Here is a 15,783-nt window from a genome sequence, read left to right as displayed (position 1 = left end):
ATGGCCTGAATAACTGAATCAACAATCTCTTGCTCTGGGTACCCGCCTCTATCCCCCAGCTCCACTAGTTCCCTTTGTAACAGATGATTACAAGACTGACTAGATGTTTGCTACATCCTCTGTCAATTTCTTCCTGAATGCTTTGCAGAGCATCCATCTTTACCGCAGTGTTTCAAAGTGACTATAGCTGTGTCCCAATTCAGAGGCTGCATCCTTCGAAGGACTCGGACTTCAGAGGCAACATGCCACTCTTAAAAAGGATGTGTTAAAACTGACTCAAACTGTGTTCAATTCTTACACATCAATGGGTGAGTTTAGAGACGTTTGTTGTGTTGATTTCTACACATTCACTGTGTTAATGATTTTAACACAGTAAATGTGTCTGAAAGGTTAACACAAAGATGTGTAAACGTGTCCAAGATGTGTAACATTACGTGCTTTCCTTGGCTTCACACAATTTTGAAAAATACTAAGCATCTTAATGTTTTTAAAAGTCTCTTTTGCTCACCAAAGCTTTAATTTGATCCAGAAAATACAGCAAAAACAGTAATATTATGAAATATGTACTGTTTTCTAAGTGAATATAGGTTAAATTTAGGCTACATCCACACAAAGCCAGATCTTTCCCTATCCAATCTTTTTTCCCCTCGTCTCAAGAAATATCTGCGTAGACACGAAATGACTGAAACCGACTCAAAACGATGTAGCATACATGCCAGATCAGTATGCGGCGCTGTAATTCTGCCACAGAGATAGACTAAAAACAGAGAACAAGACTTGGAGCATGCGCATAAACCTTGTGCGCTGTACACAAACTTTAGTAAAGCTTAGTAATAAAGCTTTATTTTAGTAAAGCTAATAGGCTTCTGCAGCACGAACACAAGCATGTAGTCCACTATTGGTGTTGTTGCTGTTTTGTGCTGTAAGTGGTGTCTGACTAGGGTCGACACTTGGGGTGATGACATGATCGTTTCACAAAATATACGGATTGGCTGTACAGACGAAAACTAAAGGGCGCCGCTTTCAGATTTATCCACTCTGGGACGCAGTTTCAAAAAATATCGGATTCACGTTCTGAAAACACCAGATCCGTCTGGACGAAACGCCTATACGATACAAAATTGTTGCGTATACACCTAAACTCGTCTCTGTGTGGACGGGGCCTTCATTTATTCCTGTGATCAAAGCTGAATCAACAGCAGCAGATCTTTTATTATGCTGCAGTCGCTGCTTTCGCTTCTTCCGGTCATGTGCACGTAGGGTAAAGCAGCGCTGTTTATCATATTAGATACATTTGTGTGTTGAAAGTTGTTATAGTGCTACTCTGTGCGTTCACTCGGCGGCTGCTATGAGACACTTGTTGCACACTGCAGTAAGCTAGATCGATATTAGTCATGGTAAAACATGGTAAATTATGCCAATTACATTTTAATACTTACATCGCTTTATTTCTCTCCAAATGATTCAGACGTAAAGACTGTAATCAAGAAATTTAGCCCATTTCAGCTTGTCTGCAGTGAAGGGATAGCTGTTTGAGATAAATTCACAGTAGGACACATGCAAGAAGTCACCATGTGATGATTTTTCTTTCCCTCAGTAGTGCTCTCCCACCTGTGCGCTGATATGCTGAAATCATATTAGGCATCTTCCTGGTCAGGTGGGACTCTTAAACCTAATAAAATATCAAAATAACCCATACAGTTAAAAAAAAAAAAAAAAAATTATATATATATATATATATATAATATGGTAATAATATGTTGTGAACAGTGAAGTTCAATGAAATATATTTTTGAAACTGAAAATATATATTGTTTCAACCTTCATATACTTAAAATATATTTAAAAATGTATTTCAGGGGCAAGAAAATGCATTTATATTTAAAAATATATTTCCAATCTTACAGTCGACAATGCAAATGTGGGTGGAAGAAAGAATTGCGATCAAAACTACATTCCATTAAATGTTAGAAGAATTTTAAACACTTACAGAAAAAAAAAAAACATGAATTTCCCCATATTTTCCACATTGACCAATTTTGTTCACAAGATCTTCCCAAAAAATACAGAGTGATCATGGCACTTGATCCCCAGCTTTTATTAGAAACACCCTAACAAATGTGTATTTTAATCTATTATTCATTAATTACTTTATTTATTTATTTAATTATTTGTAATTTAATGTCAGTGTAATATAGCATTTAAATGCACGTCAAAAAAATAAATAGATGAATAAATTCGTTAGATGTACGATGTTAATAACTTTGATGTAATTTGAATTGGAAACCACTAGCAGCGTTCACGGACTTTTGGAGTACTGCGCATGCGCGTCACGTTTATCTGTAACGGTCGGTAATCGGGAGTTCTCGGAGGAAAAGGTGAGTTATAAATGTATTTTTAGTCATCATTTCTCACATATATAATGTTAATTGCTACTTTGGATGTATAATGTTTTGTATTGTCAAGGTTTTTTTTTAACTTTATTTGTCAATTTAATGTCCTGTTGGTTTCATTTGCTCACGTGAGACGCATCTGAGATGTTTAGATTTCCGTTTTAACGTTAGTTGTTTTTAATTTGGACACTAGCGAAAACTAACGTTACACACAAAATGTTTAATATTTTTTAAAATTTCAGCTGTAGAGTGTTTGGGAGACCGTGCCGCTTGCTATAGAGTCTGTGAACGTGACGTCAGCAACGCAATGCATTCTGGGACTTTAGGTCACCGACAGTACAGTAGAGGTAGATGTTAAAATTTATATTACAGTTAAAAACATATTAGAATGGTGAACGCTGGCTGTGTTATAAACTATCTGCATATACTGACCAGCGTGGAAAACGGATGTGAAATGGAGCGCCATTTTATCCCATTTTCGGGACATTCTAAAACGCTTAACGTGGCTTAATGTAAGTAAACATCATACTAATAAACCATAATATGTGCAGAAAAGCAGTTGAGCCCAGAATTTGAACGCAACGCGTTTAATTTCACGTTAAACGTTTTCCTCGCATAGAAACTATGTACAGCAAAAGCCCAGAATATGAACAAAACGTTTTCATCCGTATAAAACCGTTATAAAGAAAATGCTTAACGTCGCATAATGTAGCCTATAAGTGATATTAAAAGATCAAATTCTGCACACACCAATTTTTCTGTATAGTACGCTTTAGTATAGTGTTTGGTCTTTATTCCACTGTCCATTAAGCGTTTTCTTTATGGGAGGAAAATGCTTGTGTAATTAAATGTGTTGCGTTGCTCATCTGCTTTTCTGTACATGCTTTATTAGTTTGGTGTTTACTACGTTTTGTTTGTTAATAACACTTGCGATCACTCTCCGTGTTCATAAAGCAGCACACCTTTGATTCATTGTTCAGCTTCTCTCAGTAAGATCATGCATTTGTTCCATTTAAGTCCAGTAAAACTTACTAGCGACTCCACAATGTAATTCATTTCAGAGCTGCATTACAGAGGGTCATGCTGTTGTTATCCCTTAATGCTTTAACATTAAGAAATAAGGGCGATTTGATGATATGCTGGCTGAGATCAATCTATATTGTATTTATTATTTTATCTGGCAGATATATCGGTACCACTTAGTTATTAAAAACTGCAATAGAGAAATCACTCCTGTGTGTGGTACGATAGAAGGCGGCAGTATGATTTCTATGCGTGTGTATATCGTCTCCTGGCCACACGACTGAGATTCGACTGAGAAACACAAGAGATTCAAATATTAGTCCATTTATTCTAAGCAAGTACAAGCAGCTCTTTAAAAAATTAACGTAAATACAGTCGTTTTTTCACTTGGTGATTTGTATTTGTTGTCATTGTACGCTCCTGAGCGTGACCTAAAACATGGCGGTGACTACCCAAAATGCAACGCGCAGTGACGTAGTTTGCCAAGCTCTATAGAGTACCTCAGGGATGACGTGTTTTTGTAGGCAAAACCCGGAAGCGAGTTAGCATTTTAGGACTTCCGGTTCCATCGCCCCAAAGTCTATGGGTTTTTTGAATGGGTATTTGCTAAATCGCCTGAAATAAGGTCTGTGGTTAACAAAGCCTCTAAATATTTTCACGTTTTGATCTATGACATAAAACACACCAGTTACAACCCGCTTGTGATTTTTTTAAACCTTTATTGTGTCTTAAAAACAGCGGTTGCTAAGAAATTGCCAAAAGGGACTACTTCCTTTGGCGGGGACTTTAGACGTCATCATGACAAACAGGACATTTGGACAGCATTTCTTATGGAAAAAGTGGATAAGTATTCATACACAGCGCAGATCATAATCAGTGAGCATGTTTTTAAATAAAGTTGTTTTTTAAATAAAGTTTGAGGAAGCTTGGTGGTGGTGACGTTGATCCGCGACCATGGTGTGCTGTAGTCCGTTTATAGCCTACTGTTAGCTTTTTATATCTGACGACTTTATTTAGGCTTCAAAATGTATAAATGTTGTGTTAACTTGTAAAGATTATCTTGATAGACAAAACGTGTGTCATAACCCTTTGTTAAACACAGAGCTTATTTTTTGCGATTTTCCAAAAGTCTATGGGAAAAACGCATAGGCTTTCGATCGAGGGAACCCATGCGCCGCTAACTTCCGGGTTGGCCTACAAAAACACTTCATCCCCGGGGTACTCTTGTTGAACGACGATGCTCACGTGATCCTGTCACTGATAGTGGAGCCTGTAAGTTATTTGCTAAATTTAAATGTTTTGCTAAACTTGTTAATTTGGCACACGTTATTCGCTCCTTATTAGATTTCAGGCATACGCTGGTTTGGCATTAATGGCGTTTCATTGTCTCAAATTTTCTATAATTTTTTTTTAATATAGCCTAGGTTATATAATACTGTAGTTTTTGCTCACTTTTTGCTGAATGACAAGCTGTTTTCGATGAACCAGTTGAGCCAGTGATTCAATAAGTCGATTGTAACAAAAGATGCTTATTTGTCACCACCTACAGGTTTACATGTGTCATTCATTACTGTATGTACTTTTTATTTTCAGAAGCAGAAGTGGAGATAGTTTGTGCAACAGCAACAAGGTGAGAATGATCATGAGACACTTTAAGAAGTAGAATAATTTTTTAAAAGTATTTAATTATTTTATTTGTGTAATTTATGAATTGATGTTCTCTGCACTTGTGTCTTTGTTAATATCTGTTTCTGTCTGTCTGGAACAGGTGCGGGTCCAAACCCATCTGTCAAGACGCTTCTTTGTCCACATGCGGGCTGCCCCACCAGCCCAACGATTGCGCTGGAGAGCCTCTGACCACAAGTCATAGGTACAGGATAGTGTTTATAGTCAAATCATCTTCATTTCTGTAACACTTTATACAAAACAGCTGCACAGTAATAAACATGGAAGAAACAGAATTCAAAAGACTGTAGAAATTCAAAAGTTGTATTCAAATATAAAGGCCAAATTACAGATTGTTTTTTTTTTTTGGCGAAGAAAAATAACGTTTTTGTTTCTGATACTAAAAAAAAGGGATACTTCACCCAAAAATGAAAATACTCTCAGAATATGACTTTCAAATGATGATTTTTAGAAAATAATCCATCTCTGTAAGTGCAAGTGTAAAGTCGACGCTTCAAAAACCACAGAGTAAAAAAAACAACAGTAGTCAATATGACCCTTGTTGAAGTGAAACAATAGGTGCGTGTTAGAAAAATACTAATATTTTAAAGTCTGTGCTTCCAAATGACTCCTCAAGCTTTAAAACACACATCACAAATTACAACATGCCGAGTTTGAGCCCAAATTTGACAGTTGGCAAATTTGTAGTGTAACAAATTTACCATAATAGTATTTCTCAAATATACCTATTGTTTCACTTCAGAAGACATTGATTCGTCAACTGATGTCATATGGATTACCATCATGTTCACTTTGTTTGGTTTTTGACCTTCTTGTGTGAGCTCACAGAGATGGATTATTTTTCTTAAAATATCTGTTTGTGTTCCACAGAAAAAGAGAATGTCATAATCATGTGGAACAGCATATGAGGGCAAGTAAATGATGAGATCATTTCTGTTTTTGGGTGGATTATCCCTTTTAAGTTAAGTTAGCTTAAATGAATGTGCCTTTGTGATATTCCACTATCCCTTCATTTGTAAAAGTGAAAATGCAATGCAGAAGTGTAAAGAAAGGCTAATTCAACCTCTCCGCAATCATCAGTTTCTTTACTGTACTGTCCAAAAATATGCCCATTAAATATCTTTAAAATCCAGTATACCTGTAATTGTTTTAGTTCCAGTGTAAACAAAAATATCAGGAAATCCATAACTAGTCAGAAGATAAAGTGCATGTCCTCTATACCTGTACAGATGTTCTGTTTTGTCTTTTGTAGGAGCTAAGAGCAAAACTGACAGTGGTGGAGAGAGAAGAAGTGCCCTTGACGAGGAAACCATGGCAGCCATATAGGTAAGTCAATACTTGGTGAAAGGAAAATTTACTAGAAACATTTAGTTAACTAAAAAACAAAAACTGATTTCCAAATGTGTCCAAGGAGGCTTTGAGGATTTGAACTGGGGAAACGGAGACTTCTTGAAAGCAAAAAAGTTATATTTGTTTGAATATATTGTAATATTGTATATTTTTTGAACATTGTAAAGTATGTTCCTTGCTGATTTTTATTCAAATGTTCACGTGTTATAGACAACAAATAAAAGTTTTTCAAATGTCACATGTGAATGTATTTTCTTTGGTTGAAAATGTAGGGCAAAGTATATTTTTAAATGCTTTTGAAAAATATTTTTAGAAATTTATGTAAATATATTTGAAAATATTTTTAGAAATATATTTTAGCGATTATTTGGCCATTTTTTTGTATATTTTGAAATATATTTAAAAAAAAATATTTTTTACAGTATGGAATTCAAAAATAAAAACTACAGTTGTTTAGAATGATTGATTTGGTATGAATTAATGATTAGTGAGTTTTACTGCAATGCTTACCTGAATAAATTCAATCTGGTGAGACTCACTGAATAGAAAATGGTCCATCTTCTGATTAGTTCATTTACTGTAGACATAATGCAAAAGTCACTTATAAAGTTAGCATATTTATATATTGTATGCTAACGTTACCTAGCCTGCACTGCACCAATGGCTCCATAGCACTTATCACATATTGCCAATCATTTCAGCAAACTTTCAAATCCACTACAACTACTTAAGACAATCACTAAGGAGTAGACCATTTTTAATACGCCATTACAGGTGACATTTTGTGTAAACCGAGTGCAATACACAGGAGCGGTCACATTTAACGTTACCATTGCTTGGCGAAATTTTGCGTGCGAAATCCATTAATAGATTAACATAATTAAGTGATATGGTATATTACAATATAGATGTAAAAACTAAATGGTCGCTGTCATTAAAAGACTATCGGCTGACTGGATTCTAATCAGTCGAAGTCCCTAGTTGCTATTGGTTCAGTTCAATTATCTAATAAACGGACATGTTATAAAAAAACAAAAACCCACTAAGTTTGTTAAGCACATCAGTCTACACCTATTGTATTAAATGCTGCGAGTAAATTCCCAAGTTGTGTTAATTTTTAAACTACACATGGATGTGTGTAAAAGAGGTTATTTTTTTCTACACATTTTTAGTTAATACTGACACAAAATTAGAGTGTTACACATTGTGTAATTTTTCTACACATTTCTTATAAGAAGCCCGTGAAGGTCGGATTGAGCGTTGTTAAATGGGACGGTCTAGCTACCTACGGAGGGTTGTTTAGTTCTGCCTTGTCACTTTACTAAACTGCTCTACAACTGGGTAGTTAAGGGATGAATGTCGCTAGGCAGTTCCTGCTGATCAAGGGGGATGAACCGTCTAACATCTATCCCAGCATTGCCTCCAGAATTGCAGTACTCCTGAAAAGTATGATCAGGAATGTTTTCAAACATCTTAAAAAGATTTCTTGAAGGTGGTGTTTTGGGAGCCATAGTCTAACTTCGGCACAGCGAGGGTTAGTTGTAGGTGGTGATGAGAGTGGCCATGGTATTCTGACATCTGAAACACAAAGGTTACTTGTAGGCACACCTGCAACACCTCTAAGCACTGTGTAACGCCTTTAGTCCCTATGCTTCAGTCCTATTTGGCAGATGTTATAAAAATACTTTCATATCATACAGATTCATAAATAACAATTAATTTGGAAAAAGGCCTTAATAAAACGCTCATAAAACCCCCAAAATGACTGACCCCATCCCTGTTCTTTCAGTGCAGTTTCGCAGTCAACAAACAACATACAGTGTCAGTTGATTTCAAATAATATTAGTATTTATTACAATGATTTTCAGTATATTAATCATTTAACAAGTATAAATGAATAAAGACTGACAAACAAAACATCAAACTGGCAGTGAGCAATTAAGGAAGATTAAGTCCAAATTTTGGTTGACAGATGGCTGAAAGTAATGCTCTGGCACCATCTAGCTGTCAGAAAAAGTTATAACACGTACAGCTGAAATGATTATCCAAATGCGCGATTTACAAACCTAAAGCATGACAAATATAGTTTTCTCAATAAAATGCATCAATAATTCTCTAAATATGAAAACTTTAGACTAATGGACATTGTTTTTAAAGCACTGACAGAAGTCAGACGACAGCTTACACGACTAAATAGGCATGTTTATTTCTTCTACCTATAAAACACGTATTGTTTAGATTAAGCTATTGATGTGTACTGACAACTTGAAAATTAAATTTAATCATGGGCATTTCTAACGAAACAGTGGAGTAATTTTGAATATGGAGTATTGTTTTTGTTATTTTCCATGGTTTCTTAAGACTGAATAAGAACTTAAAATATTACAAAAATACATAGGCTAACTTCTTGCTCTTTTACTTCACGTTCTTGGCGCTTTTTCTGTTTTCTGCTGTCGCACGGCATGATGCCTGAGCCGAAACATTAATTTAAAAAAAATAAACCATTAACTAACGTTATTACAACAAAATCCACATAACTCATCAAATGTTGAATCCGCATTCACATTTGCATGTTGTAAAAATATTTAAAGACAGTAAATTACCGTCATGTTTACATTACACATAGATAGGCTAATCCTCTGAGAGCAAGGGAGACCCACGCAACTTGGCACTGCCTGCTGTAAAAAGCTGTCACACATCTAAGTTCATCGCGATCTCACACACATTTCCGTAATAATCAGTGAAGCTGTTTACACTGCACAACGAATGTCTTACTTCGACTAATGTACATCGTCTACATTTTGTTTACGTTGTTCAACGCTGTAAAAACACGTTGTAAATAAAAACCTTTGACGCTCTCCAAAGTTACACCACATAAATAATTTACAACGCAAAAGACAATATTAGACCATAATTCTTACCTGAGGACGACTGAAATCGGCACCAATTAATAAATAAGCATTGATTCACCAAACAGACAGCGGTATGATGATTTTCCTAAATAAACGCAGACGCCCCGCCCATATTGCAAAACGGACCAATCAGGTAGGGACTCACCAACAGCGCTCTTGCAGCAGCTTTGGAATGTCATTTAGAATGTGACGTCACAGCAATATGCTGACATAAACAGACTCACACTCAATCTGCATCAGTTCTAGTGTTCTAGTTCTAGTGTTACTTTGCAGATCTTGCAGCTTCATACGTGGAATCTCACTTTGCATATCTTGCAGCTTCATACGTGGATTCTCACTTTGCACATCTTGTTGCTAGTTGCTCAGTAAAGTGATACTCATTTGCACATCTGGCAGCTTACGGTAGTTACCACATTCAAAATGGTACTGCTTACCTTACTGGGACTAACTGCTTTACTTCTGAGAGAAAGGAGAGAAGTCAAGAACACCTACTCAGTTCAGGATGAAAAAGTTGACCAGAGTGATCTACTACCTGTGGGTAGTACTGATGGTAGGCCTAAATGAAATAAATGTACATGTTATGAGAATATGTAACACTTAGTGTCTGCACAGGGCTTTACATTTTTATGTTTTGGAAGACAGTAAAAAATTTAGGGCCACAGTCGAAGTCTGTAAGTTAATCTGTAACTTAATTTGAAACAATACAATCAATGTATATGCACAAGCATGAATTAAAAACTGAAATTTTACTACAGAATTCACTAATGGAACTTAATATAGGGGACTCAAGGCATGTTTAACTGTTTTTAGTGAAAAGCAAGAATGTGTCCTGTGAGAATGCCACAATTTATAGCAAGCTTAGCGGCAGTATTTATTTATATGGTTATGTTGATGTCATTACCCTCTTTAGGTCAGACTTCTCAGCATACCACCAGTGGCCCAGAAGTCCTCCATACTGAAGAAGAACCCACCAGTCCCCCTAAAATTGATGATGATGACGCCTTTTATGATTTTGTTGGTGATGCATCTGAATGGAGTGCTGAGGTCCTCCATGCTCTCAACAGTGTCATGTGTGAGTTTAATGTCAAATCAATCGACATCCCCCAGGTTCCAGTCTCTGCTGTGTCAGACTGTAGAGTCGACGTCCCACAAGCTTCGGATAATCCAGCAGTGGACACTGTGGCACCTCAGTCAAGCCAGCTGAAGGATGATGAGGAAACAATAATGGGTCAGTTTGCTACCACAACCCTAACATAACTCAACACACGTTTGATACAAGAATTGATACAATTGAATTGAATTAAATAAACTTTTTTTAACAACAAGATTTAATTTCAATTTGTATGTATGTATGAAGTGAAGTTGTATTTTACACTGAGAAAAATATTTTTATTACATAAATAGTCCTGTAATGTGACAAATTAATTTCTAAAAGCATAACTATTTAATGTAGTATCTCAATTAATGTATGAATTAGATAAATGTTGTTTTAAAAGTTTTAGAATTATGTCACTCTGCAGGACACCGCTTGACATTTCACGTCAACAACTCTTATTTTTCTTTGAACAGACATCAACGCTTGCAGCGACAAAATCAGCATTCAGCTAACTGAAGGCGGCTTTGGAACCATTTATTCAGGGATTCGCTTGGATGATGGCCTAAAGGTGAGTTCTTTTTTACTTAAATTATTTGTATAGTAAATTATTTTCCCTGTCTTATATTTGTATATTCTTATACGTACTGTATGTTAACAATTTAGAACACTTGACCCATCAGACATGCTCTACATTAGGGGTGTGCAATCAACCATTATCTAGCAGAGTTTAGCTCTAGTCCTAATTAAACACACCTGAACCAGCTAATAAAGGTCTTTAGGATCATTAAAAACTTCCAGGCAGGTGTGTTGGAGAGGCCCCCCAGGAGCAGGATTGGACACCCCTGCTTTACATGCTTAGAATTTAATTTATGAAAACTGACATGTCTGTCTCCATCTAACCATCATCAGAATTGTCTTTCTTCTAGGAGGGTTATTCTGAACCTCTTCAATTGGAGCTGCAACATCAGCACTCGGAGGATAAGGAGAGAGATGGAGCCTCGGACAATGAGACTAAATCAGACTCCGAGGTTCCTGAAGTTCCCGTTCCTGCCGATGACACACCAGAGGTTCTCAATGAAGTCCCCTCAGGCCTTTCCTTACGATTGAAGATCTGGTGGGAGAGATACACATGGGAGATTCTCACTCCGGCTATGATCTCCTCCTTCTTCTTCATCTTTATTGTTTATCTGGGTCCGATGGCTCTGATGATGATGCCGTTTCTGATCAAGTTCTTCCATCAGATCATCACAACTGGTTACAGAGTCTATCACTGTTACCACATGCCATGGTTCAGAACCCTAAGCTTGTACTTCCTGCTGTGCGTGAGCTACTTCTTCTATGAGGAAAAGATCACAGATTATTTTTTCACCCTGGTGCAGAGGGAGGAGTGTGTACACATGCTCAGCAAATACCATCACTTCATTCCCTTTGCCCTGTACCTCGTAGGGTTCTGCATGGTTGTTTTGAGTGTGGTGAAGAAACTCTATCGCCTGCCATTCTGCATGTTCATCTGGACTCATTTGACCGTGCTGATTGTGGCGATTCACTCGGACTTAATCATTCAAAACCTTTTAGAGGAGATCATCTGGTTTATTGCACCAATCTCCAATATTATTTGTAATAGCATAATCGATTGCATGTTTGGATTCATTCTCAGTCACAGCCTTTAAGTTGTCTCTTAAGACATGGGAAAGGTTTATCGGCGGCTTCCACTCCAGTGTTGTTGTGGCAAGCAGGACGAGGGCGAGAGCCGTGAGAACAGGGCGAGGCCGGTGGCGTGACTGATGATGAGCGCCACCTGTGCGCCGCACCAGTCTCGAGTTTCTCACGGATGAGCTCAGAGAGCATAAAAGGAGGAGCGACGACAGTGAAGGACGAGAGAGGACCAGGCCTGGACTTTTTTTCCCTCTCTCATCTCTGTCGCTCCTGATGCTTCCGTCTCCTTTTCTCTCACCTCGTCTGTCCATACCCCCAGGTGCTGCGGCTGCCTTGACAGGTCCCCCTGGAGGGGGGGAGTAGAGCGCAGTCTTGGGAGTCCTCCCCAGCTCTTGAGGGGCGATGGGGGTATGTGGCAAGCAGGACGAGGGCGAGAGCCGTGAGAATTGGGCGAGGCCGGTGGCGTGATTGATGATGAGCGCCACCTGCGCGCCGTACGTCTCGAGTTTCTCACGGAGGAGCTCCGGAAGCATAAATGGAGGAGCGACAACAGTGAAGGATGAGAGAGGACCAGGCCTGGACTATTTATCTTTAGAGGTTTTTTTCCCTCTCTCGTCTCTCTGTCGCTCCTGATGCTTCCGTGTTCTTTTCTCTCACCTCATCTGTCCTTACCCCCGCTTTTACTTTTTTACTTCGTTTTGTTGTTTGTTAATTTTATACGATTAAAAAGTTGTTGAATGTTCGCTGGTTCTCGCCTCCTCCTTCCCTGTTCTACGAACTGTGTTACAGTTGTGTTGTAATACTACTGTCCTGCATGGCTACAGTTTACTCTTCCTCTGTGTGTCCACTGGAGTTAAAATAGCCACTCTCAACACTTCCACAGTGAACTGTGAGCCATCTGATCTCTTCCAGCTTCAGGACTACAGCCTACCATCTGTACTGCAGACTATTATGGGCTGGACTATTATGGGGTACCAACTCTATAAAAGCAGAAATTTTGGCAGTTTGCTGGTCTAGAGCAATTTCATAATTACTTTCATTACTGCAGTCAGAGCACTGATTTGTAGAGTGGGAGAAGTTATTACATTTCTCACAAGGTCAGTTACAAAAAGAATACCTTTACGATCAAGCCTGTATCGTTTTATCAACTCCCTGTCATTATTTCATAATATATGCTACATAACATAATACATATACATAACTTCAATACATTATATCTGTGTTGGAAAGTGTGTGGTCTCCTCCTCTCTGCTGCCATTTTGTTACTCCTAACTAGGTTAGGATACCTTAAATAAAGCACTCTTAAATAATTTATAAGGGGAATTATTAAGGGAATTATACCAAATCATTTTGATGACAGACTTTCCAAAATATCTAAAACAACATTTGAGATGTTGTGCAATGAAACTAATACGCTGGTTAGTCCAGTTATATAACCACTGTTGAGGCAAAGTCACATGAGTTTTTTGTTGCGCATCAAGGGATTTATTTGTAAATGTGTTTATGCATGTCTTATCACTTAAAAAAAAAAAAAAAAATGTATCCATCTCAATTGAGCGCCTAACTTTTTTATGCACATTTTTAGAATTTATGCGCATCTTGGCATTTCCATCCAGCATTGTTTTTATGCAATATCCCAAAATGCGCATAAAAATAGGTGGATGGAAACATATCTTCTGACCTTGTGAGAGTGCAACTGGTCCTGTGACATTTAATGATAGGGGTACATTTAACTGTGTAACTACAAATGTTATTTAAATGCAAATACTTTAAATGTAATTGCAACGTATAACATGTATGTACAGTACATAGTAAGTAAATTGTATCAGTTGGTTAAATATATAGTAGTTAAGGCCACCTAATATAAAATGTGACCTACCAACTATAAAATTGTGATTATTATAAGGTCTTTTCTAACCATTTCTGAGGATGCAGGAAGACAGTTAATTGGAACTTGGGCGTGAACTTGAGCTGTAAGATGAGCCTCTTTTCATGGCTTCCATCTTTGAAAGGGGCAAAAATCCCACGACGCTCTACAAGAAAAAAAACATGAACACGAAATTTTCCTTTTTTTCCCCTCGCAATTCTAGGAGTCTATGACTTAATTTTGTAAACTGGTGAACACAGTGTGAAGGAACATATGCAGAACAAGTGCTGGGTCATGTTTCAACCCTGACTCGTCTTCTTGTGAGACAAAGAAAATTTTCTGCCTCAAGTCAAGCACACATATGAGGAAACTTTGGGGTGTTTCTTTTGCATGTTGGCAACATTGGTAAGGTCAAATCGGTCTTTCCTTCTAAATAGCTACGTAATTGAAGGCCTGGTGTAATGGCTTGAATAACTGAATCAACAATCTCTTGCTCTGGGTACCCGCCTCTATCCTCCAGCTCCACTAGTTCCCTTTGTAACAGATGATTACAAGACTGACTAGATGTTTGCTACATCCTCTGTCAATTTCTTCCTGAATGCTTCGCAGAGCATCCATCTTTACCGCAGTGTTTCAAAGTGACTATAGCTGTGTCCCAATTCATCTATGAAGATCATAGGGTAAAGCGGCGCTGTTTATCATATTAGATACATTTGTGTGTTGAAAGTTGTTATAGTGCTACTCGTGCGTTCACTCGGCGGCTGCTATGAGACACTTGTTGCACACTGCAGTAAGCTAGATCGATATTAGTCATGGTAAAATATGGTAAATTATGCCAATTACATTTTAATACTTACATCGCTTTATTTCTCTTCAAATGATTCATAGACGTAAAGACTGTAATCAAGAAATTTGGCCCATTTCAGCTTGTCTGCAGTGAAGGGATAGCTGTTTGAGATAAATGCACAGTAGGACACATGCAAGAAGTCACCATGTGATGATTTTTCTTTCCCTCAGTAGTTAACCCACCTGTGCGCTGATATGCTGAAATCATATTAGGCATCTTCCTGGTCAGGTGGGACTCTTGAACCTATATCAAAATACGGTAAAAAAAAAAAAAATAATAATAATAAAAATATATAATAATAATAATAATAATATATATATATATATATATATATATATATATATATATGGTAATAATATGTTGTGAACAGTGAAGTTCAATGAAATATATTTTTGAAACTGAAAATATATATTGTTTCAACCTTCATATACTTAAAATATATTTAAAAATATATTTCAGGGGCAAGAAAATGCATTTATATTTAAAAATATATTTCAGGGCGCAAGAAAATACATTTCCAATCTTACAGTCGACAATGCAAATGTGGGTGGAAGAAAGAATTGCGATCAAAACTACATTCCATTAAATGTTAGAAGAATTTTAAACACTTACAGAAAAAAAAAAAAAAACACATGAATTTCCCCATATTTTCCACATTGACCAATTTTGTTCACATGATCTTCCCAAAAAATACAGGGTGATCATGACACTTGATCCCCAGCCTTTATTAGAAACACCCTAACAAATGTGTATTTTAATCTATTATTCATTAATTACTTTATTTATTTAATTAATTATTTGTAATTTAATGTCAGTATAATATAGCATTTAAATGCACGTCAAAAAAACGAATAGATGAATAAAATCGTTAGATGTACGATGTTAATAACTTTGATGTAATTTGAATTGGAAACCACTAGCAGCGTTCACGGACTTTGAGTACTGCGCATGCG

The 15,783-nt window shown here is 37.0% G+C and overlaps 1 long non-coding RNA gene and 1 pseudogene across 2 annotated transcripts; both read left to right on the top strand.

Moving 5' to 3' along the window:
- Positions 1-3,355: 3,355 nt before the first annotated feature.
- On the top strand, positions 3,356-6,433 carry LOC127518158 (uncharacterized). Of its 2 annotated transcripts, none has more exons than XR_007931470.1 (4): positions 3,356-3,382; positions 5,010-5,046; positions 5,185-5,286; positions 6,355-6,433. It is a non-coding gene; the product is annotated as an uncharacterized LOC127518158 (long non-coding RNA). The 2 variants fall into 2 exon arrangements; XR_007931469.1 differs by lacking the exon at positions 3,356-3,382 and adding an exon at positions 4,185-4,688.
- Positions 6,434-10,588: 4,155 nt separating this feature from the next.
- LOC127517779 (phosphatidate cytidylyltransferase 2-like) lies at positions 10,589-13,133 on the top strand (annotated as a pseudogene).
- The last annotated feature ends 2,650 nt before the right edge of the window (positions 13,134-15,783 follow it).

The sequence above is a fragment of the Ctenopharyngodon idella genome, chromosome 8 (genome assembly GCF_019924925.1).
Source record: "Ctenopharyngodon idella isolate HZGC_01 chromosome 8, HZGC01, whole genome shotgun sequence".
Classification (NCBI taxonomy): Eukaryota; Metazoa; Chordata; class Actinopteri; order Cypriniformes; family Xenocyprididae; genus Ctenopharyngodon; species Ctenopharyngodon idella.
Note: the sequence above shows the minus strand (reverse complement) of the source record. Positions and strands in the feature narration are given on the sequence as shown.